At 40.5% G+C, this 25,125-nt stretch overlaps 1 long non-coding RNA gene across 5 annotated transcripts in view; it reads right to left on the bottom strand.

The window, feature by feature from the left end:
- Positions 1–8,041: 8,041 nt before the first annotated feature.
- Positions 8,042–25,125, bottom strand: part of LOC106895207 — a 29,590-nt gene continuing 12,506 nt past the window's right edge. For 2 of the 5 annotated variants that reach the window (XR_001413383.1, XR_001413384.1), the window contains 3 exons: positions 21,791–21,986; positions 20,188–20,294; positions 8,042–15,310 (listed from right to left, as the gene is read on the bottom strand). This is a non-coding gene — a long non-coding RNA (uncharacterized LOC106895207). Of the gene's footprint in view, positions 15,311–17,418; positions 19,037–20,187; positions 20,295–21,790; positions 21,987–25,125 lie in introns of those variants that run through there. The other 3 variants (XR_001413385.1, XR_001413386.1, XR_001413387.1) reach the window with 3 other exon arrangements.

Below are 25,125 nucleotides of genomic sequence, written 5' to 3'. Positions count from 1 at the left end.
CCAAAGACTTGAAAGTAACCAGCCAAAAGTTTTATCTCATTTAGGCTACTGTAACTCTGGAGTAGCGCCAGGCTTACACACAGGGAACTGCAATCAGACTCCGGGCCAGTCCACTTAATGGACAGGATAATATAGGTGCCAATAATGTGATCCACTGAGACTTTTTATTGTCCAAATGTGAACCGTGTGGTTTCTGAGCAGAAAAGATGGCTATGGCTGACCTGTGTAAAAGCAGTGGTGCCAGTCCCGTTTCCGTAGGTCCGTATCATTAGGCCACTGATGGCATGCCTAGCAGAAAGGCCAAGAACTGCCTGGGTGTTGCACAACTGTTCTGCGCCCTCCTGGGGAGGGTGGAGGACCATGGGCAGGAGGGAAGTGGCAGTATGAGGCATGGCCCCGAGCTGTCATTCTTCTAACATGTTTTCTACCTGCTGGTCCCAGAGAGAGACTGGGAGGACTTCCAGATTCTTGTGGGGCTAGTTTTGTCAGCTTCTATTATAATTTCACCTAAGAAGTAAAATCACACTTGGCAGCAGTCTTCATTACAAAAGCTGTGCTGGGCCACTAAAATCAGCCCTGTCTCCTGCATGGGGTTGTATTAGTCTGAAGAGACCAGTGTGGCTTCACCCAGTTACCAAACGATGTACTCTGAATTCAAATCACTTGCAGAGCTCTGTGTTATATTGCTTAAAATACATCAGTATGGTAGGTGTCCCCGGGTTATAGCACTTCACAACCTTCCGAATTTTTTATCTTGGCAGACAAGCAAGTTTTGTCACTTGGGAAGACATGCAATGGTAATTAGTTTGGCTGTCATGAAAAGATGTGTGGAGATGAAAGAGGTTTACAAACCTCAGGAGGGTTTGTGCTTTTGTGCTGGGCTCCAATTAAAGTCAAGACCTGAAGCAGAACTTCTTTATGAGGACTGGTCAGAAGAAGAGGAGGAAGCAGAGATTGCCTGAGTCACTGTATGTGTCCATGCTTCATTTGTCTCCACTACTCACTTTGGTTTGGCTTCCTGCTCTAGATTTAATGAAAGTGTGCCAAAGTGTACATCCTAATTATGGTACAGTCATATTTTATTTGATTTCAATGTTGCTTAACTACCTACGCTTATGCTAAACTGGACTAGACCATACTCAAACTACAGTAAGCAGTCAAAATCTTCTGCGCCAATTTTAACTAAATTATCCTAAAAGAAAACTGGTAACAAGGTTTGCACAACTTTTAGCATAGACAGGCAGCTGGAAAAAGTGACGGTTTTCTCTCATACTGCATTGCACTCAGAAACATCTACTTCACACCGATTCACGTGGCTGGGTCTAGGCTATAGAATCACAATATAATTTACCTCGCAAAGGGACTTTTCAAACCTTCTAGTGATCAAAGTTTACTCTTCAGGGTATTGGCCAGCGTGGAGCTGTATGGATCTTGTCTCCCCAGTGTCTGAGAAGATGCTCTGGGGGTCTGCAAAGGGACTTTTCAAACCTTCTAGTGATCAAAGTTTACTCTTCAGGGTATTGGCCAGCGTGGAGCTGTATGGATCTTGTCTCCCCAGTGTCTGAGAAGATGCTCTGGGGGTCTGCAAACTTTCAGTAGCCAGGCCTTGTTTCCACACTGAGGAAGACATGGGCACTGACCAACTACGTTGTTGTGCCTGACTCAACAGTGAACAAGCAATCTAGAGTCCCTGCCAGCTTTACGTCAGCTGCGAGGGGACAGACAATACCTGGCCCTCCATGCAATGAGAGCACTAATCTGGCATAAAACGTCAGCTACTACAGTGCTGACCTGTCACACTGTTTACAGGGAGTTTGCATTGTTAGCGTGAGCTTCTGCAAGACCAGTACCTCCCATCTCACGGTTGCAAGCTGTGCTCCAGTCCTGGCAGCCTGGGAGTTATTTACTGTCTTATCAAACCACAGTCCTGAGAACTCCAGAAATTACTGTCAGAACTAAACTAATTTTTTACCGATCATCTTCAGACAGCTTCCAAGGTAATTATATTCTGCTCAGAAGAACATTCACCTGGACATCTCAGCTTTTTCTTCAAATGTCTTTTAACATCACTATCCCAATGTCATCTTTTACTCATGTAGTAACACTCTGTGTTCACACATGAATGAAGCCAATGCTATTTGGTATTTGGTTTAAAGACCCCACATAGATTATTATTATTTGCCTAGGAGCTATGGGACAGGTAACTTGCTGGCAACGGATTTTTATTTTCTTATTACATAGTTATAAACATCCTCATAAATTTTGCTGTCCTCATCTGTGTAGGGAGAGCTAGGCAGAATATTTTCCACCAAACCCATACATTTGGGTTGACTGAAACTATCACTGAATTCATGCTGAATTTATCAAATTAGCATTTTCATTTCCCTGAATCACCAAATATATTATTCTGACATTTTCAAAGCAAAGCATCCATTTTTTATTCTGTAATGACATTACAAGAGTAAGGTTATTCCACTTTTTAAGTGAATTGGAAGTAAAATATAAATCAAAGCATTGGGTAGAATCAGACACATCACCATTGGATGATACAAGTATATCTTTAAAGCTCTAGATAGTCATTAAACATTCCCTTAGCCATACTGACAGTGTTGGGGCTCCCAAGTTTATAGGTCACATATTATTGCACTTAAATCAGATAAGTAGAAAAGGTACTAAAAAACTGACCTGATAACTCAGTGGGCCACACTCCCTGCTGGGGTACCTCCAGCACGGCTCATGATCTGTAGCAAACATAACAACTTACTGTGACCTGTAAATACAGTCATAATTCCACAAAAGGAAGCTGACACACCATCTTGCTTCCTCCCTCTGTTACAGAGCATAGCTATTATGAGCACCAACACAGTAAATTAGGTATGGCTTTAAGCATTTTCTGAATCAGAAATATAATACTCTATTTCTCTGTTTTCTCTGGAGTTGTGGAGAGGCAAAACCAGAGAACAACAAGCTTTCCCAGCTTTGTTTCCACCCCAGCATGTGTTCTCTCTTTCACAAGTTTGTGCTGGATAACTAACTAATCAACAGAAAACGAAGAGGAATTTCCTCACCCTGATTATGAAAAGGGGATTGCTTTGATTTCTTCCATGAAAAGAAAAAGTAAATCTGCCAGATTGTGTATATAGGTACCACATTATTATATAAAACAGTTAAAGACCTTGATTTAAATGTTATATTTCATATTTGGCCAATGTCATCGTTTTACCTTTTCTAGTAGGCTACACTCATTCAAAATAGTGGTTGCAGCTCATTTGTATTCTCCAGAGCGTTTGTCTCCCTCTTGACACCCAAAGCTGCCACCCGCCCTGCCGAGTCGGCTGGTCAGCCCAGGCTAATAGCTGCTTTGTGTCTAGGCACAGGAACATAGACACCAGAGCAAAACCTATTCAGGGACTTATCATTCCTTCAATTTATTCTCATCCACTGTGCCTTTTGGGATAAGTAGTGGTTTGTTTAGCAACTGTCTTTTTGATTAAAAAGTGTAAAGATTTATAAATGTCAGTCCAAGCACTCAGAAGAGGAGACGAGGTGGTTTGTTCACCCACACATCAGTCTTCTTTTATGCAGAAATAGGAAGGCTGCACAAATGATGTAATATAAATATAGAGTAGGAATGAGTATGTTGGTTTGTGCAGTAGATCAGTAAGCCTCCTCATCTGGAAGTAGAGATGTAGAGGAGTCCAAGTGAGCTGTGCTAGTAAAAGAGGGAATAACCTCAGTCATCCTTCCTGTACCCACTGAACATTGACATGTGTAATGTGCAGATCATCAGAGCTGACCTCACTGTTCTGTATTTGCACAGGATTTAATGCAATCAGTATAATTAATGTTGGACATGTCTGACAAATCCATGAAGTACCTGCTACCTCACTGTTTGATGTATAACTGAATACTGAAGAACCAAATGAGTACAGAAGGTCCTCAGCAAGAAGAGCAGGATTGCCAGTTTGTTACTAGACTATAAAAATCCTCAGCAAATAAGTTGGTCTACTCATACTGATGCTGCATGATATTGCAACACTAATCATATATCTCCAAAGGCTCAAGAAAAAATACCATAATGCTGTTTGAGGGATATTTCCCAGAAGGACAAGACAAGCTTAGAGAAGTTTTTTCAAGGACTTTACATTTCACAGGACTCCAAATGAAACACTAAAATTGTTTTATGGCAACTTCACAAAGAATTAATTTATCAAAACTATATTTGCAATGCTGGTTTTTTATATGCTTGAAACACCACTTTATTAAAAAGATCCAAAGAACATCAGCCAACCGGAATCCTTCTTCTTGGACCTTTGCTAGTAAAAATTTTCTTATTTGTATGAAAGACTATATTTTCTGAAGCAATACTTGAAAGGTCTTGAAAAGGTTGAATTGGCTCCATTGCTTGGTGATTATTTTGTGGGTTTTCCCCCATTGTATTTCACACCAAGAGAAAGAAAGATATGCTGGCAAATCTGCCTTGAGTGCTTACTTCTCTCTTGTGTAGGGGAGAACCCTAGAGCGATCAATGGTTCTCCTGCTCTGTAAAGTGAGGCCGATGGCAAAGCAGGTACATCACAGACAGACAGACATGGAATGGCACGGAAGACTGCAAAATTTGTAAGTCAGCTTAGTGAACCCCACAAGAAGTACTTGCAAAGGCATACAGATCTAGGGTTATAACCTGCATACCATGATCTGACTATATAAGCATTCTACCAAACAGGATTAAAAGTGGTTATTAGAAAAATATTTTAGCATAACTAGTTGTATTCTACATATATATGTAAAGTTGAAATTTTATTTTTTTTTGTAAGAAAAGATTCCAAACCTGTAAGGCCTTTGTCTCTTTTGACCTAGAATCCAGAGTTGTTAAAAGCATACAGTGTTGAGATAAGAAAAAACCACTAGGTATTAGTGGTTTGGTGGTTTTATATCATTTGTGTACAGCCCTTCTCTGAAATCAGTGGCAGTTTTGTCTCTGACTTCAAAGGAAAACTATCAGACTGATAGAAGAGGTAGGCGGCTGAGATTATTTTCTGACCATCATCAGGTTGTTGCTATTTGCTTTAACTAGTGTACATGTATCTTCTTACAACAAATGAGAAAGCTATTGCAACTGATTAGAGGTACCATACAAAAAATAAATGCATAAACCTGACCCAAACAAATCAGGTAAGTCAATGAATAACTATCTGGAAACACAATTTTGGCAGGAGGCATCCTTTTACCAGGCGCAGAGCAGTTGTACTACTTCATTCATTTCCCAGTTAACAGTAGATACTGTTGAGGTTGGTGGTCATCATCATTCCAGAGTAACCAAATTCAGGTATCAACATACACGCTGATCAGCACTGCTGCAAAACACTTTTTGTGCCAGTGCTGCTTCCTTATACTCTGTCTCCTGTTACAGCGCTAAGGAAGCCTTCTTTCTGTACAATGAAGCAGGCCAGGCTGTAATTTGGGAAGTTTACAAATGTAAATTGTATGTTGGAAACTACTTTTTGTTAGCTAACCCACTTCATAAAAGACCAGAATAAATACAGCTGCAAAAACTCAGGAGCTTCCCTGGTGGGTAAGGTCTGTATCAAGACAGCTAAATTAAATAGGAGAACTCTGAACCAAGCAAATGAGAGTAGCTGAATAATATCAATTAACGTTGGCAGGCTTTAAAAAAAAACCCCACCATTTTTCCCCCCAAAGTTTCAGTCAAAACAATGGCTTTTTCTTGGAAGGGATATTCCATGGGGAAAAAAAAATATTCGTATCACTTAATGTTAAATGTAATCTTTTAACCAACATGTTTATCACTGCCATTATTTGCTATTGTTTATCAATAAAAGAGGTTTTCATTTACTAAAACCCCAAGTAATTAAACCTCAGGAAGAAAATACTGCTTCCAGAAATAAGAACTCATCACAGAAACAAACAAATGAAATAATGCAAACCACAATGCACTCATTTCTAACTATGCATTTTAAGATATCAACAGAAGACGAAGATCCAGCTGGCTGGGGCCCAAAGCGCTGGCAGGGGGAGTAGGAAAAGGAGTTAAAGGGACATGGTTTAAACTAAGGGAAATATTATCTTTCTTTATCCTGTTGCACCTTCCAGTGGATCTGATCACCAAGTACAACGTATTTTTTTGTTCTGCCCTCAGGGGTAGAAGGGGGATGGAGAGAAACGCTCTGACACGATTCCAGCTGAACCCGAATCGCTTGGATGAGGCCAGTGCTCTCCGGTCTCGCCACAACAAGTTCAGGTACTTCAGTTTTTTTCTTTGGAGCTCAGTTTCCACTGCTCGTGAAGTCTCATGGCCGTAGTTCAGAGCATAAGAAAAGCTGCAGCCCTTAGGAATGGAGAACAGAGCTGGGATGGGTGATACCCCACTGCCTCAGTTATGGAGCGAAATTTTCCTGCACCAAAGTGGGACCTTCACAAGCTTTTTCAGGAAACGATAGGGGAAGGCAGGCAGTGTGCTGTAGCTGCAGGATTTCAAACACACAAAAACTCTTCACACAAGCTGTGGTTAAGCAGAGCCAGACACACACAGCTGCACCACATTCCAAAATACACCCCCACCCCCCAATTTGCCTGACTTTAAATAAATGCTGCTTCTTTAAAGCACATTAATTCCCCTGTGTTATATTTTTCAAGTCCTCTAGAGCACAGCTTTGGAGGGAGGACAGGGAGGGAATGGCTCTACCATTTTTATGAAAACATTGTGTAGTGTCTAGCTTGAATTTCCACTGCAAGGCAAAATAAACACTCCCTGGCCTGTTATTTTGGGTCATATGTTGTGCCTTCTGCTACACGGGTGTTTAGATCCCGTTTGGAGTCAGTCAGCAAGGTAAAGTCACAATACAATGGCTATAATCCTGTGCTTGTTGCAGTATCATAGAATGGTTTGGGTCAGACGGGACCTTAAAGATCATCTAGTTCCAACTCCCAGAAATAAATTAAAAGAAAGCATTGCATACAATTCCTACAGCCAAGAAATATCTTTTCTGCCAAATAAGTGGTACAAACCAGGGTTAGCGTAACCTTCCTCTGTACAAAGGAAAGGATTTCTGGGCTGAGCCTAAGACCCGAGCCTGGTCTGAAACAGACCCACACAACATACTCAGATTTATTTCCATTGCTTGTTGCCTGTGAGAGATGACCCGTTTGAAAGCAAGTGGTAAATATGTATGTAAGATTTTCCTTGTGCCATAATAGCATGTTTGATGTATTTAGTTCACTACAATAATATTTTATAAGTCAGTCTGAAAGCAGAGAGTCCCAAGTCTTGGGATTAAACCTTCAACACACATCTTACAAGGTTTTACACTCTACACCATATTGGCTCAGGCTCTGTAATATTATAAAAAGTAGAAAAACCCCACTTTATAAATGCTAACATTTTGTCAGCATTAGAAGTGGTCAGCATCTATAGACTTAAGTTTTAATCACTTTTAAAATTAAAGTTAGGATAACACTTTACTTCTTTCCCTTTGGTAAATTTAGTCTATTGTGTTTTACTGAATCTATTACTAGATACAGAACAAACAAAAGAGGACTTAAGAATTGTAACACTGAGCACTAAACAAAGTACAAGCATCGGCAATAATGGGCTGAGTTAATAACAGTGTGTGTAGTCACCATGTGAGGGAGCACTTAGTGTCAATTTGTCAACTCGTTTTAACTGCAGTTGGCAGTAGCAATTTTCTGCTTTTTTTTCCCTTTTTCTTTCTTCTACCAATCAATAACTGTAAAAAGACCCAGTAGTCAATGCTTTGCAGGTGTTCTTTTGTAACAAGATAATATTAATTAAGTATTTCAATTCCTAATGTCTGTTTATTTCTTTGACTTTCTGCATCAACAATTTCTAATGCCTTCCTTTTGCACACTTTTTACTGCTTTCTAAGCCATTTTTCTTTCTCACTTGACTGCCTCTCTTCTGTCCTTTTCTATGATATGGTAACTTTTCTACTCAATATTCAAACTCAATGTTCACTAAATTTAAGCTGTGAAAAAATGTATATTTTTACCACAGTATTACTTTAGATGGTCAGTCAACGTGTTTATTAGTGCACTCACAGAACTCTGATGTTCTGTTTGATTTCATGCTGCTTTGATTGCAAAATCCGCCTAGAAACTGAGTATAGAGTTTCAGCATACAGCAAAGTATATTTCAGTATACAGCAAAGAGTATATAGGCAGAGGTTGTTTCGATAAGAACTAGGAGGGTACTAAAATATGCTTTAAAAATCACTCACCCACAAATATTGAAAGCAGTAAGCATGTTTACCACAACATTCTCAACATGTTTACTAATCTAGTAAAACACAGCATGGAGTGAGGTGAACACAACCACAAGCAAGGATTTCACCAATACCAGTTGGATTTGGAACAACTCTGCCAGATTTCCAGCTCTAGGATGGAAAAAAGTACCAGCCTAAGAACATATACGGATTTGTGTTTTAAAAAAAAACCCTCATCTTTCATTCTTCATCTACCTCAGCACTTACTGTTTATTCTGTAAAAGGTCCAGGTAACAGAAAAAGAGTCACTGAAAGGACCATCACAAAGGCTTCCAGCAGAACTCTGTTGCCAATAGTTTCAGAGGAGAAGGAAGCAGCACTAGCAGAAGCCTGAGCACCAATGGCACCTCTGACTGACTCAGGGATCAGGTGAAGCAGCTATGAAGGGAACTGCACCTGGCAGTGAATGACTTAAGGATGGTTTATGGTCTGCCTGGCAGGATTAGAGATAATGTGTCTTGTCCACAGCACATCACTTACCTTAAGGGCCACTTCATATACTATTTCCCAATCTTAAACAATAGCAAAATATCTTACTTAACCATCACTCAAGAATGAAATTTGCTAATAGAGTGGCTGCCAGTTGCGCCTTCTTGGGCTGGCCATGCTATAACATGACATTGGGTTGGAGACACAACATCATACCGGGGAACTCCTATGTTCATAGAAAGTGCAACCCAAAGGTTGCTGGAGAGACCAAAAATAATCTGCTTCCACCTCTACCTCTCTCTCTCTATGCCAAAACTACATAGACCCAGCTGACGGTATGTCTATGTTAGCTGTGTGAAATAACTGTAATCAGAAACAAGATCCACCTTAGCAGTTAATTGCTCCCCTGTCATTGCATAAATTATAACATAACTGGCATTTTCCAGCAACCTTTTAATAGCATGTTCTAGTTTTGTCTCATCTTGTCTGTTTCTGATGACACATATCAGGATTGATGTTAAGAAAAAGATTATTTAACAACCTTTGCCTCCCCAGTCTAGCTATTAAAGGCCTTTAAAAAAAAAAAAAAGTATAATTTGAAGATACGTTGGTGGTTTTACAAGTAGAACAAACACATCTCCATACATAGCTCAACTACAAACCCATGCCTATCACATGCCACTATTCTTCCCCTGCTGCAGTAACTGATAATATGCCAAAGACAACTGTCCAGCAGCTTTGACTTCTTAGTTTGTTGTTTTTCTAAGATTAATATTCCTAATCCTTAAATCCTATGACCTTCTACTTTTAATGTCATTCTATCTTAAACAGATGACTCCAATCAACTGCTTCTCAGCACCCCCCTAATCCTATCAATTTTGCCCATTAAATCACTAGATGTATTTCCTTCTATAGACCTGCTCTAGCATTGTCAGCTGGTGACTCCTGGGGATCCTTTTGTCACTGTGACTCATGGAATTATTTCACAGCACACTGATTCTTGCCTTCTCCATCATTTCATTTAGCTGTAAGTTTCTAGCTCTCCTTTGTGTCAGAACTTGTTAAGGGAATGTTTTACCAATTTTAAGACCCCTCCTGCTTAACAAATGAACTACATTCAAAGAGGTGCACAAAGGAGCATAACATTATAAATATCTCAGTTGGTGGGACAAGATTGCTAAGCCAAAACACAGCTTAGTCTTCTTGAAACTCTGAGCAGCAGCATTAGCATCCTAATGCTTTTGAAGTTTTCCTGTTGCCTCAGTGAAGCCTGCTGCCTCCCTTAACCTTAATTTTTACACTACTAAAATCTGAGAAGTAGTATATTGATTTTTTTTTTTTTAAGGACACAAATGCTTGCATTCCTCTTTATTTTGAGATGAAACCTTAAGTAATTTCACAGAGAAAAAAAGAAAATTGTAACGAACTTCTTTACCAACCTAACTCCTGTATTACTCTCAGTATTCCCCACAGCCATCTAATACTGGTTGTGAAATCTCTCAAAGCTTCTGTTAGACATCTCTTTCTCTCTAATAGTCGAGTTGTGTGGTGATGCTGGTAGCCATATCAGGACTTGAGCAGTTTCAAATGTCCTCCTAGTCAGCTATCGCATGCATCTGCAGCTCTGCTCATTTGCCTGGCTCTAGTGACAGCTGGGTAGCTCTGAAATTCAAGCCAGAAGCAAAAGATCCATGAAAATTTATGCCAATTAACAGCAACTGGAGTTAGAACAGTAGACTCTATTGTCACTATTTGCTTCTGGAAACAAGGGGGACAGCATTGGAGCAATCACTTTGGTTCCCTATTAAAATATTTTTGTCATCCTATTCTGAACTGTACATCTATTAGTGAAGACAAGGCCGTAAGTCCTTCCTTCTTGGCTTCTGCTGCACGTGCAAAAGGCGTTCTCCATAGTCTTACACTGCATATTGTACTTGTGGGCCAGCAGGCAGCAAAGAACCAAAAAAAAGTCTGGAAGGAGTGACACTGAATGAAGAAGAGAGGGCATAATGCATATTCAGAACTGTGCAATGAAAACAAATGCACAAGAAATAGGAGCTTGAAAGCTGGTTGGGCACATGCCTTGGCATTTCTGCATAACTGGAAGTTTATTGCACATATGCAGGATGGTGGTACCCCGTCCCTCATGCCTCCCAGTTTATCAAGTCTGGTCAGGCAGCCCTTGCAAGTCTGAAGCCAGACCTGAAAGAATCAAGAAACCATAAGCTATCTGTCCTAATTGCTTGAGCAACAGAGATCCAGGACTGGAGATAAAGGATTAATAAAAAGAGGAAAGGCACTCTACTGGTGAATTTATGTTAATTACAGGCAAGGGAGCTAAGGATACAATTTTCAGGTCACTGCATCTCTGCTATTCCCATGGCTGTAGGGACTTAATCCTCATCTGTCTTGCCAGCACATTGTGTGGGTTAATTGGCATTTCTGCATAAACTATAAGATATGAAGTGTGCTAATAAATTACAGGAGTCCTTAAAAAGTATTAACTGCTTAGAAAATTATTAATGTATGAATAACTTAGTTCTGAAAGTCATACTACATTTAAGCATTCATTTTAAATCACTTCAAATTTCAACAATAAACACCTACAAATCACCCTTTCTGAGAATCAGCAAAAAAGACAGGCCAAAACCTAAGGAAGATTAGCAGTTGGAGGAAAAAAATAATTGCCTTGCCACTCCATTATGCTTCAGGCTCCTAAGACTGGGATTTACTCGGAGGAAAATCTGTGTAAGGCTGGTTTTGAATTCTTTGTCTTCTGATGCCATAACCTGGGGGACAGCAGGCTGCAGCTCACTGGGTGGCCGGGATGGACAGAAATGGTCTCCTGATTGACTTCCACCTGGGGTGGCTGTGAGGGTGCCCGGTGCCCCTGGTAGAGCACCTGGTAAGATGACTTCGGTGTGGGGCTGCCCACTCTGCCATGTCCACCCCGCTACCCCTGGGCTCCAGTAGGACCTGCCTTGTTGCCTCCCACACGAATGGCAGGTACGCCAGCAGGGACAAGGTGTGAGGTGCGGAGGGTCTGCTCGCTTTTGCAACTGATGACAAAAGAGGAATACAGCAATTAGACATAAACAATTAGAGTCACACCCTTCCAAAGAAAACTGCAGACTGCAATGCCACCTGTGCGAACATGCCAGGAGAGAAATGTGCCACAGGGGTGAGCAACAGCTGCAGCCCACGTGCTGCCACCCTGCCCCATGGCTCCGGAAGGCACAGTGGGAGCGTCCCATGGACAACCACTTGGATGAACTCTTGGAGGTGTCATTATATGTGCAAATTCTTTTCTGAGACAGATTCCCCAGGGAGAAGCTGTTTTACTCCAAATGCTTTACATAAATTCATGTAGCAAAGACACAATCTTCTCCTGGGGCATTCCTCCTGGCTTCACGGTAGCAGACAATTTACTAAGGAATGTGCAACATCTACCATATGTCAAAGTTAACCCAAAGGCCAGTTGCCTACAAGTCTGTTACACAAAATTGAGGCCACAATTTAAAAAAAGCTAAACCATCGTCTGTAGGGAGTGTGGTGACCAGGCTGGAAATGAATCCTTGGTATTGCTTAACTGCCTGAAAGTCTGAGTGATCTGGCCCCACCTGTGAGCCAAACTTCACTCTTTGGAAATTTGGCCTCCTTGTGCACATGCTGTGTGGAAACCGGGGTGCTGGAAATAGTCAGCTTTCTGGCATGCAGGAGATTGAGGCAGTGGCACATGCTGGCAGCCAGATCATATCCATCTTGCCAGGCTGAGAACTGGGAGAAAGGGAGACCCCACCGTGAAAAATCTTTCAGCTCACTTGGCAGCTGTTACCCTTATGTACCTTGTGGCTGTGCTTACCCACCGAGACTGCTAGAGAAAGCTTTAACTTAACATGCACTGTTTACTGACACCTTTTCAAACCCTAGTGTAAACCAAGCTGTTAAAAGTTTGCAGTCATGAGCTGGTTAAAATTAACCCTAGCATAAAGCAAGGAGTCTAGCTTGAGAAGCTAACAGGTGATAAACCACAGAGTGTCATTGCAGCAGAACAAAAGCAGTTACTGGGTGATTGTTCACCACTTAAATGCCACATTAGGAATAATTATATCCGGATAAAGTGTATTTGTTTTTAAATAAGTGCTTTGTTTTGAAATACTATTGTAACAAGAGTAATTTGTATTCTGATGTATTTTAATCCGAGACATCCGACACACAAATGGTTTCAAACTACTTCCTTCTACTCCCAGCTAGCCTGTTCCTCACTAGAATGGACTGTCTCAGCATCCTGCCATTGTCCCAAATATAAAGCAATCTGTGGAAAAAGACCCAAAGATACCTCAAAAATTCAAGCACCTGCATCCAGAGGGCACTTCCATTTTACAAGGTTTTGCACAGGCTTGTCCTGACAATTTGGGGCTTCAAGACATTTACAGCACAACAAATACTTCTTTGCTGGAGAACCTCCTGTAATCTTGATGCGTACTGTACCACAGGGCCTGTAGGCGGACAGAGCAGAGGCTCTGGATCAGAGCTGATGATTGCAGGAGGCTGAAGGAACATAGATTGAGTCAGACCTGCTGAGAATCCAGCCCAGAGGTTTCAGGGCAGGTACAGCCTTCATGGGTGGCCTGGGAGGAGGTTCTGCAGCTCTTCCTCTTCTCCTGACACATAGTGCAGGTCATAGCAAGCAGGATTTGAAGGAGAGTTCCAGCCTTGTAAATTCATGTCTGAAATTCATCATCAGACACATGCTGCTTTAGTGTTTTGCATCACTGCAATTAATTGATTGCCAATGCATTTTAGGCAATTAATACATTTGCAAAAGGCAAGGTCAAGAACTTAATATTTTGACGTGCCTTAGAGCCAACCAAGAACTTGGCAGCTGAATCAGACCCAGGATTCCATTCATCTGTCAGCAGTCAGTACAAAGTATTCAGAAGAATATGTAAGACCTCCACAACCACCAGACAAGGAAAACATTGTCTCTTCCATTCTCCCCCTACACATGCTTTAGATTTCTTCCCAATCTAACGGAGATTTTGTGAATCCTCAAAAAGTGTTTTTCAGAGAGATTTGTCCATAGTTACAACTCTTGATGTCAGTTATCCAGTGACACTCTAACACCATTTGTCAGCCTTCATCATTTTCCTCATGCTGGTGAATACAAAGGTTATATTTCATTGTATGTTTCATTTCATTATATGTTTCATGCTTTTGTGAAACATGGTTAGCAAGGCGGCCTAACAACTGGCCGCATAAGTACATGTATCAGTAGAATGAATTCCTTCTTTTTGTTAATTTTGGTTTTCAGATAATTACTTTGGCTTTTATTTCAAATACATTCCACTGGTGTCTCAAACCCAAAGATTAGCAAGCTACTTAAAGGCTTGCACCCATTCAATGCTGTGTCAGAAGAATCCGTAAAAACAGAAAAATCATCACTTGATTAAGGTGTGAGAATCAGAGTGGGGACTAGAACTAATTTGATAGGCAAGAAATAAGAATTCATATTCTTATGTCTGCAAAAGAAACACGGCATGGCCTTGGGCAAATAATTTCATATTGCTGTAGTTCTGCTTCCTCTCCAGCTATTAAACAGGGATAATTTTAGTATGTAGGACAGGAAAAAAATCATGCAAATACAATCATTTCCACAATAAACAGATAGTGTGGTATAGTATTACAAAACTGGCAGAGTCCTTCAAATAATTGTCACCAGGATTCTTGGCAATTTGGTCTGAACTTTGGATCCCATGTGCATCCAAACCATCTCGGTCTGGGCAGAGTTCAGGCACCATTTCTAGCTCAGTCTCTGGCATTTTTGGAGGAGACAGGACCTGGAAGTTCAGCTCTTTTGTGTTCTTAAACCTCTCCTGGGACCTGCCAGGATGGCCTTTAGACTGATTATCAAGCTGCTCAGTAGGTTTGACCCCCTGCAGTATTAGACCCACGTAGTACCTTGTAACCCTCAGTCATACCAGATTCATAGATCATGGGGAATAGCAACCCCCCAGGGTACCTGTTAGAAGCATCATTACATCAAATGAAATTGATTCAAATAAAGCCCACACGCCCCTCCAGAACCACATCCTCTGGTCAATCTTTGCTTACCTTCCTTGTGAGAAAAATCTAGTGATTGTCTTAGATGTGTAAACTCCTGATATTGTGCAGTTAGCAATCAGCTGCTGAGAAGAAATGTACCTCTAAGAATGCATCCTTGTGCAAGCCAGTTATCACCTGCTCTACACCAGCTAAATAAGGGAGCTTTAGCTTCTTACAGCCTAATTTATTACATGTTTGCACATGTTTTAACTGCTCAGACTAAGGGGGAAATAAAAGCAGCTGTGATTCTGAGGACCTCAGTGAACTTGTTTAGTCAGCTGTAGCAATGGGCACCATGAAAGTACTATGGGGGTGGTGCTGGTGGTGTGTATGTGTGTCTCACTTTCCTGTGCTTCTCTTGCATGGTTTTAGGGGAGAAGAGGGAAGATCTGCAGAGATGACTAGAAAGGTGGTATTGCTGAGTCTTCCAGGTGTGCAGCACATTCCTCTCTGCCAGTTGATGCTTGTCAGACCTGACAGAAAACAAAGTGAGTTTGAATCAAAAATAATTCCTTCAGAAGGAGCTCTTTCACGTCCTTACCTTTTTCTTTCTCACAGCCTTCCTACAGCAGCTGCAGGCAATGTAGTTACTGGTGTTGCTGCCAAAAGTCACTCAGAAGCCTAATCATTAGTTTGCAAAACTGATGCTGTTTGACTGTAAGATGTCAAATATTCACCAACAAGCTGCAGCTTGTCTGCAGTGATCAACACCGTGACTTGGAGCACCACTCATGCTGGCCATGGTGTTTAAATGGTACCATTGAATTAAAAAGAAGAATAATGGGATGGCAGTGGGGGAGTTGCTCTTTTTAAGTTTGACCACTCATTCCAGGTTTTTGGAATATGGAAAAGCTGCCTACAGTTTTGACTTCACTAACAGGAAGACAAGTCCTCCTATGAGGAAGCAATGATTTCTATAGTATTATGGAGGTGCTGGATGTATGGAATCAACTGCAAGATAACTACAGCTTGTTGCAAACAACTTTCAAACAGGCAGCCTGCCAGAACCAGCTTCTTTCCAGACACTGATGAGAGCAAGGAAGACTGCCCTTCAATGTGCAGGATGTATCTCTGAAAACTGGACTGCCAAAAACCCAACCCAAATGAAACTTCCATCTGACTGATGATACTTATTTGCACCAGTGGTATACCACAAGCAGGTGAAAATGACTTCAGTGATGATTCTTTATCAGCAACGTGTTGATACCAACTTTATAGCTATGTATATGTCCTGGTTTGAGGTAAAACATAACCGATTTTCTGTTCAGTAATTTTACTTTTTAGCTGGGCCTCTTCTAACTCTGAAATTAACAGCATATTGTTCAGAAACTGTTCACTCTCAGAGTGGTAAGACTTGACCATACCAAGGAATGGTATGCAGATAGGCCCTTGCTTATACTTACTGTTATAACAACCAAGGTCAGCTAACTTCGTTATTTGCCCTGTTGGAGGGTCGAAAGCGGAATGAAGGAGCAGACAGGATGGGTGACCCAAAACTGACCAACAGAGTATTCCATCCCATCTGCATCATGCTCAGTATAAAAGCTGGGGGATCAAAGGGTCAAGTCTCTTTCTTCAGTGGCCAATATCTGAGGAGGACCCTTGACTGCCTTTGACCCTGATCTGAGCACTCCTGACTCCAGATCCAGAATCCAGCTCCTGACTGTCACAACTCCAGTCTGAGACTTCTCCCTGTGCCTGGCTGGTGATGTGGTCGTCATCCTGGGAGCTTGATAGGTTTTGTATATACAGGATACTTTTTTTCCTTTTTAAAAATTATTTTATTCTTCTTATTATTTATTATTTCATTATTTCTTAATATTTTCATTAAAGTAGTTTAGTCTTTTTCTAAACTCATAAATCTCTTTATCTCTTCCTCTCCTCTCTTTGAAGAGGAGGGAGGGAGGGGCCATCTGTCATTCAGATTGGCCAATCCAGCCAAAACCATGATAACGTACTATTTTCTGAGTATCTTAGCAGGACGCAACACTGCCCCTTTGAGACATTTTTAACATGGAAAACCAATTATAGTTGGATTTTCTTTCCTTCACATGCTACAGGACAAATACACTTCAGGTAACTTTTAACATCCCTTCAACTTCTTGTTTGCTCATTTGGTTTGTTTATTTGTATGAAGATGTATTTGTATGCTTTTCATGTGTAATAAAACTGTCTCACGTTTGATCATCATGTTGAAAACTCAAGAACTCCAGAGATACAATACAGATACATTTTTGATTGTCATTAATTTGAAAGAAAATTGTTATTAAAAATTAGATTTGGGTACAAATTGATGAGATGGTATATCAGCCCATATCCCTGCGTTTCCTTGTAATGCTTTATGGTGACCTGGTCAGTTCCTCGTAAGTCACAGTACGGATGATATGTGGGCACTAATAATTTAGGATTCTATTAGCTTTTTTCACCCAACAAAATGTGTTGCAAATATTAATTAGGTCTCACTCTACCTCTTTAGGATAGCTCAGTACTATGAAATCAATTCCAATGTACCATAGAAGATGTTAATAAAGAAGTATCTTCAGCTTTTACTGTTTTATTATTTTGTTGTAACCATCAGTTAGCGTTTCCTCTCTGAAATATTCATGCACTGACAAGCATTCACTTATACACCAAGGTGAAAACAGACTTTGAGATTAAAACTGAATAGTCAACCTTGAATACTTGAGGCACACACCTCCATATTTTCTGATGTGCTAATTTATTCTATTTATTGACAGGTTCTTACAAATATATTTTATTGACCACGTTACAATGCATATTCAGGGTCCTTTGAAAATGCACATTACTGACAATCTAATTCAATAGCTCATGTGCTTTATTACATATATCTATCTTTTTCAAGAGCTAGGCAGAATATCTATGCTCTCATGGCTGAATATAAACATTCTTTTGGAGCTGACACGGGCTCTTTCATTTACAACCAATTAGAAATGCTGGACTGCCATATTGGTCATACAGTTCATGTATAAATATGTACCATGGACACCTGTGTTAATTCATGTGTGTGCTAAAAGCTCTATTATCCTGATGATAGAAACCTCTTGCCATCTTCAATAGAGGCAAGATTGAGCCTTATTATCTATTTGTTAAAAACCTAATGGTTTTAGCCGAATACTTATCTGAGTAAGAGCTTGAACTAAATGTCATTTGGGTCAAATGAAAAAATCTCCCACTAACTTGAATGTTCAAGGTTACTATGTCCTTGGCAAAGTGCTATTAAAGGGAAATTACTCTTTTTTCCCAAGTATAAAATAAGCTCATTCATCTCAATGTAGTACAAATCTGTATAATATATATAATACAATATATATAATATGTATAATATATATAATATAATATATATATGCTATATTATATATTATAGCCTGAAAACTTTTGATTTGAAAATCACTTAACATAATGTTGGGAAATTCTCTGTATTCTCTTTTTTGTGGCATTGCAATATTTGATCTGTATTGAATGTTTAGTACTTTTAATTGGGATCTAATTTCACCAGGATAGATCCTAATCCAGATATTAAATGTTTTTACTGGTGGGAAGGGCTAGCAAAAACACAGAAATATGAATGGTTCTGGCTCATAGCTGTGGGTGAGTTCCGCTTGTGTCTATCCTGTTGATTTAGCTTCCACAATGAGTACCTTCTGAGAAGGTGCTGAGAAGCCCACCTGCACATGGAAGGGGAACTTACACATTGTTATGAGCAGCTTGTTATCCTGAAGGAACAGCATATTCCAGCATAATTGAGACGGAACCTTCAACATGACTTGTTTGACTTCACCCATTTATAAAAAGTTGTGGGGAGATTTCCTATTCTTTTCACATTCAAACCTTTGAAATTACTGCTTGCCAGGTCTGACTTAAGGTCAGCAGCATTACTTGCATTTGGCCATCCATCTAGAATGTCTGTGTTTATCTTAGTCTCTTTCTAGTGAATATTTTTTGAGCACAGCAGGTACCAAACCTCACTCTCCCTCCCAACAAGTGTTGTCTTCATACAGGAGGACTTGATGACTTAGATCTGGAAGGCTGAAGTACACAGGAAGTTACAGCTGCATTTGCACAGACTTTTCCTGGGAGCTGGCATTTTCTGGCCACCTTAGGAACAGAGGGTGAGGGATCAGCTAGCTTCCTTCCATGTTGTAGCGTAAAGGACTAAGACATCTTGCATCCCTCTGTTTCTTTTCATGGAAATGAAGACACAATAGAGCATTGATTACTTTCTGTAATAGATGCATTTTCTAATACAGAAATATTTTCTTGCCAAGACACATAATTTGACTTTTTCATAACTATTGTTGTAATCTTACTGAGACAAACTGCTATATAACATCAACTTTGCACAATAGAATCAACAGGAGGGGCAGACAGGTGGCCAGTTTTGTTTATTTAGCTGCTGATGTGCTGCTGTTATCACTAATCAAGAATTAGTTGTCTCTTCATTTCTTGGTGCCACTGGACAATTTGGAAAGTCACCACTTATATACCAAGACATACAGAATGCCTGGCAAACGTAGGCAAGAAAGCAGATTTAACTTCTCTTGCCCAGAGCAGAGTTTTGAAAACAAGGTGGGAATGAGATGAGAGGGCAGATGATCACAGCCTGGGCTGCTAAGAACTAGCAAGAGAAGATGCTAAATCATTTTTAGTGAAGTGTACTTTTACATCTCACTGGAAAGTTTCATGGAGAACTGTACTTCACTAAATTAATAACCAAAACTACACAACAAGTAAATAACAGTCCTACAACTTATGTGCTGTGTTAGGTACAGTTTTACATCACATGCTGTAGAAGAGGAGTTCTTGCAAATAATTCTTTACATAATATTAAGTAGAATTTGGAACTCTACCGCAAAACACTGAATGCTGCTTTTACCTGAATTTACTCACTGTGAACTCTGTTCTCAGCTATAGTTTGGAGACAAGATGGAACCTCCAATTCCTTAAAAAATAATTAAAAATTCCTCAAGAAAACTGCATTCTGATATATACTCTCTTGTTTTTCTGTTCTGTTCTTGTTTTCTCTGTTCCTCTATACAGACTTGGCATTGGTTCAAGTTGTTGTCTCAAACCTGGGGGACCTCAGTGACAGCATTTTCTGCAGTCCTTCTGTCTTTACATGGTTATTAGCCAACATTTTCTGAACTAGGATGACCTTTTCTATTGGTATTGAGATGTATAAAGTGGATAATCATAGCAGAGGGAGACAGAAAAAATCTATTTGAGCAAGTCCACTCTCCTTTAACAACAGACTGCAGTCCCAGTGATGGATGTATAAGATCAAATTGTCACTACAATTTGATTTTGCCAGGCATCTGCAAAAATTACCTACTTGTGTAAGGGAGAACTTCAAGTGTGGGAAGGGGAGTAACAGCGATCTCTCAAAAAAGAATCAGCTCTCTTAAAATTGTTTTGTCTTGTGGATGTTTTCATCCTTCCCTGAAAGAGTAAAAATATTTTAATTATTATTAATTATTAGTGGAACTGCTGTGGTTCTGTGTCTCTGTATAGCCACCATAATAAGTACCCAATCAAGAGCAGGAAAGCAAAATAAGAGATAGAAATGACAGCTAATCAGGGCATAGACAATTAAGAATCCAGTAGCACCACTTAATTTTTCTAGGCTGGTTGATCGCTTTTCACTACGAGGGAAGAGAAAAATTTTGACCTTTTAAATTCGAGTGATGTTTTCTAAGAAGAGCAAAAGCTCACTTAATCTGTGAATTCATTACCAGAGACATAAAGGTTGATCAAAACATAGAAAAGGAGGACATCCGAGACAGGGTGGAAAAGCATACCACTGTCTCCTTGGCATGTTACTGTGGATCAAATAGGACCAAATCAGCTAAAACAATAGAAGTATACAGCCAAAAGCTTGCCCGAGCAATCACATGGTTAATGATATTAACTGCCAGCAAATAAGTGATTTGCAGTATGTGATGGCTGCAACAGCTGGTGAACTGCCTGCTATTATATAATGCAAAAAAAATATTTATTGTATTTATTGAATCATTATTATGATCATGCATTAAAAAAATCTGTTATGTTTTGCACATAGGAACTCTTGTGATACGGTATCCTATCCATTGCTCTGTAAGAACTGATATTTTGCCAGCATCCAAATAAGAGGTCTTACTGATTTTAGATTTGTCTCAAACACTTTTGTGCTACTATTTCTTTGAGACCACTGCTTTTAACTGCATAAAGCCGTTATCTGAACATAGACTTGGGAATAATTCTTCAGCTCCGGTCTCAGCATTAACTCTGTAAATGTTATCACTTTATTTTTAGTCAAAGCCTAAAGAACTCACTGAAGAAAAAAAGTATTCCGCAAGGGTTGTAATTCAAGTATGACAGGGCTTCTGAACTGCTGGAATAGGGTTAGTAGAATACCGGAAGGAGTGTTAGTGCGTTTGGCAGAAAAAGACCAATTCAGTAAGGGATACTGAAATGCAATCTGAAAGTACTTCAATAGTCAAGAGTAGATGATTCTTCTCTTCCTTACATATAGAAGCTTACATATAGCAGCTATAGAAGTTTGTTAAAATTGCAGTGCTTATGAAAAGTACTATAGTATATCTGATCACCAAAGAGACTGAAGCATCCTTTTTTCAATCCAATTTTGTGGAAAAATCAGGAGAGGTGACTGCCCTACTGCCTCTTTCTTTGTGTGCCTTAGCCACTGTGTCATTGTGCCTCCCTAAATTACCTCTGCAATTTCAACAACAAAATGTAAAGTTCATATGTAAGATTGCTTTACTGGATACTTTTATCCACAAAATATAAATATTGCATACTTAGAAATGTAATTTAATGCATCAAGTTCATACAAGCAATTATCTCTCCAGAACCACAGGAAAAGGTTCAGGAAAAATGACAGAGATCAACCCTTACATATCTTGATTGCCCAGAGGAACGGAGGAGGGAGGAACTACCTGGTTGAGTTCCCAGGAGGTTCCTCTCCATTGCTGTGGAGGTCAGGCAGGTGACAGCCATCAGAATGTTACCCTCAGTCTTCCTCTAAGGAATCAGTTGATTAGCTCCCAATGGTTTGATTTTCATTGCAGAGGTAAAATAAGCATTGGTCTTAAAAGTAATCTGGAGCCTTGGATTAGTCTGGGCGAAGAATAGCTGAAAAAGAATGTTGTAGATTTCAGGTGATATAATCCATATAATGGTAGATTTCAGGTGAGAAGAGCATCTGACGACATTTGGCATCTGAACCAAAGATGACTAGACTGGAGTTTGGAAGGGGTTTGAAGAGGCTGGGGAGATACAAATACCTAATCAGCAAGTTGGGGAAAGGGCAGCAGGAATCAAGTCTCAGGATTTTAATGCAAAAATAAAACACGGAAAGCTTGGCTGTCACTGTACAGAAGATGAAGAGGTTAGAAACGTGCAACTAGAATTATTAATTCAGTTAGAGAGCATTATTCTATTACCTGGGTGTTAAGAAGGGGAAATACGCTACTGCTGAAGAAGGCACATGTGCATCTTGTGTAAGAACCTCATTCTGTTATTATGCTTTGATCTGGTGTGATGCTAACTGCATTTTTAAAAAAAACTGTGTTATGCAGTGCAGTATCCGTACCCAGGACTACTTTTTGTCTTCCCAAATAAGGCCAGTGCTGGTCAGGAATAAAAGAATTAGTTCAGGACGTGAGCCAGAACCAGGGATTTCCTCAGCAAATTCCTGGGACATCCCACCCCCAAAAATTGTATTCCAAAGCCAAAATGCAGACAAATGGCAAGAGACAGGTTTTAGATAACCTTGGTAGAAGTTACAATGATGCTGATTAAAATAAATACATGCCTTCAACTCTAGTTTTTGAAAATTATTTTCATTTTCTCTTCTTTCTCTCACTCTCTCCACGACTGGAGTCATAATAATGATGATTAGAACAGAAAATTAAGTCTTTTTTTCTTTTTAAATTTAATGGCAGTCACTTAGGTTGCCATAATGACATAGCAGAGAGATGACCTGATTGATTCTAAGATTTGTGGCATATGATAACTATGTCAAGGCACTTATTACAGTAAAAGCCATAAACAGACTTAAAACATAGATCACAAAGAAAAACTCGGGATGTAATTTTCAGAGTTAGTATTTTGTTAAAGGTTGCTACTTTGTTCTCAGCTCCTGTTTCAATAGTTTGTCACTTCAGGCATTACATGGTCCACAACTTCTGCTTTCTGACAGAGGATTTTAAGTCACTTCATAATGAAATAGATAGACATTTCAGCTCCATCATCCTAATTTAATTAGTTGCTTTGCCATGGCACTGTTGGTACAATCAGAGAACATCACAGCCCTGCTCTGTTCAGTAGCCCCAGGCTGGAAGACGTTCCTGCTGGCGGCAGTGCCTGGTGCAGCACTGACAACCCTCTCTCAGAGACTGAACAAGCTGCCTCTAGGCAAGGGCATTCAGTGGGAGCAAAATCCAGCCTCCTCATGCCCTGAGCAGTAGCTCCCATGATGGCTGGTGTATCTCAGCAAGCATACCATAGACAGTGGTAATGGAAGGGCATTCACCTTTGTGGATCTGTTTTATATTTGTCTCAATTGCCTGTGCCTCAGTTTGCCCCTTCCCCACAAAGGCAGGAAGAGTGGGCTCTTCTGGGAAGACATGGGTCTCTGTTCTCCAGTCCTGTGGGCTCTGGGAAGTGTTTGAAATCTGTAGACTCTGGACTGGGGTATCTTTTTGAAGGGAAAATCAAAGCATTAGAAATAGTTTAAACAAATCACTCTTCATGCCAAATACTGTACCTGAAGAAAGATAAACTGTAGAAGGATTTATCTTTTCGGTATGGCAGCATGAGAGTGGGGTGGATTTTTTTACACTTCCAAAGAGCTGTGCAAAACAACTATCTAATCCTCCAAAGCGAATGTTAGGAACAGAAGGTGATAGGGTAATTCCAGTAACTTGCAACTTCTCTGAGTGCCTTCACATTAGCGATCCATCTGGTTTTGCAGTTCTCTTACAAGGAACTTTGTTTACTGCACTGTGTAACAACCAAATTATGTTGCACATTCATTACGCATGCATATGTACACCAGGGAATAAAGCTGGTGGGAATGAATACACTCAAAACTTCCTTGAACGAGTAAATCTTCAGTGATTCTCTCTCCCTCTGTTCTCCCCTTCTCTCCATTTGAATACAGACTTTTCTAAGACAACACTTCTGAGACAGCACTCATTCTGCTGTTAATCTTGAACTTTTTTAATGACAAGGAAAAGACGCAGGAAGATGGCTTAAAAAACAAGTAACATGATAAGAATAGGATAGAGAGTATAAATGACATCAGCAGTGGAGAGAATATGCGTTGGGGGAAAGATGACATTGACACGCAATTTCTGGCTGCCCTTCCCATCTCACCTGGTCATGCTCCAGAGGGAGGAAGAGCCAGGTATGGCTGTCAGCTGTTTGGATCCCTGTGTGTGATGAATATTTCGAAAAAATGCACTATAATAACATAAACGACCACTGAATTTTTCAGTTTGATCATCATTAAGCACAACAACATAACTAGTACAAAATGTTAACCTGCATCAGTTTCTCTTCAAATACTACAACACTTATGAGGCCCTGGTCCTAAACTTCAGAGCTCTGCTAGATGTGACAGACCCATGTCAAGGAGCACTGCTTCTCCTTTGACTACGGGTCACACCAGCAGCCCCAATCCTTTGCAAAGCTGAATTCCCAATGGACAAAATTGTGTTAAAGCCATAGGACTGCCGGGACCCTGAGTCCACCACCAGGCAATGTCCCCTTGCAGAGGTTTTGCTGCCTGTGCTCAAGGCCTGCTCTGACACAGCATGGCTTGGTGACCAGGACCAGCCTGTTGTGAAGAGCTGTGAGACGCCTCCCCTGGGGCCTCTGGTCCCTGACTTAGAGCCTGCACCTCATCTCAAGCCCATGCCCAAGCTGCAGCTCTGTCTGTGTCAGGCTCATTCCTTCCCCATCCTGACCCTGCCTTGTGCCCTGGACTTCCTGACTCAACCTTCGGTCTACCTTGTCCCTACAGACTCTCCTGGCAGTCATGGGACTGTCACCAACCCTGGCTGCCATCCCTGGGCCTGTCCCCTCGCCTGGCAGGGGTCCTGCCCCACTGTTCCCTGCTCATTGTGGCCTCTGGCCCTGCTGCTTCACTGGCACCCATGGCTCCCGGCTCACCTGCCCTTACAGGGCAGCTCAGCCCTCGCCGCTCCCTCATAGACACAGCTTGTAGACAGTCACCTTCCAGAAAGCTCCAAGTCTGGGAATCCTG

This window comes from Calidris pugnax, unplaced genomic scaffold (genome assembly GCF_001431845.1).
Source record: "Calidris pugnax isolate Ruff unplaced genomic scaffold, ASM143184v1 scaffold103, whole genome shotgun sequence".
Lineage (NCBI taxonomy): Eukaryota > Metazoa > Chordata > Aves > Charadriiformes > Scolopacidae > Calidris > Calidris pugnax.
This window is presented reverse-complemented; position numbering and strand designations above follow the sequence as displayed.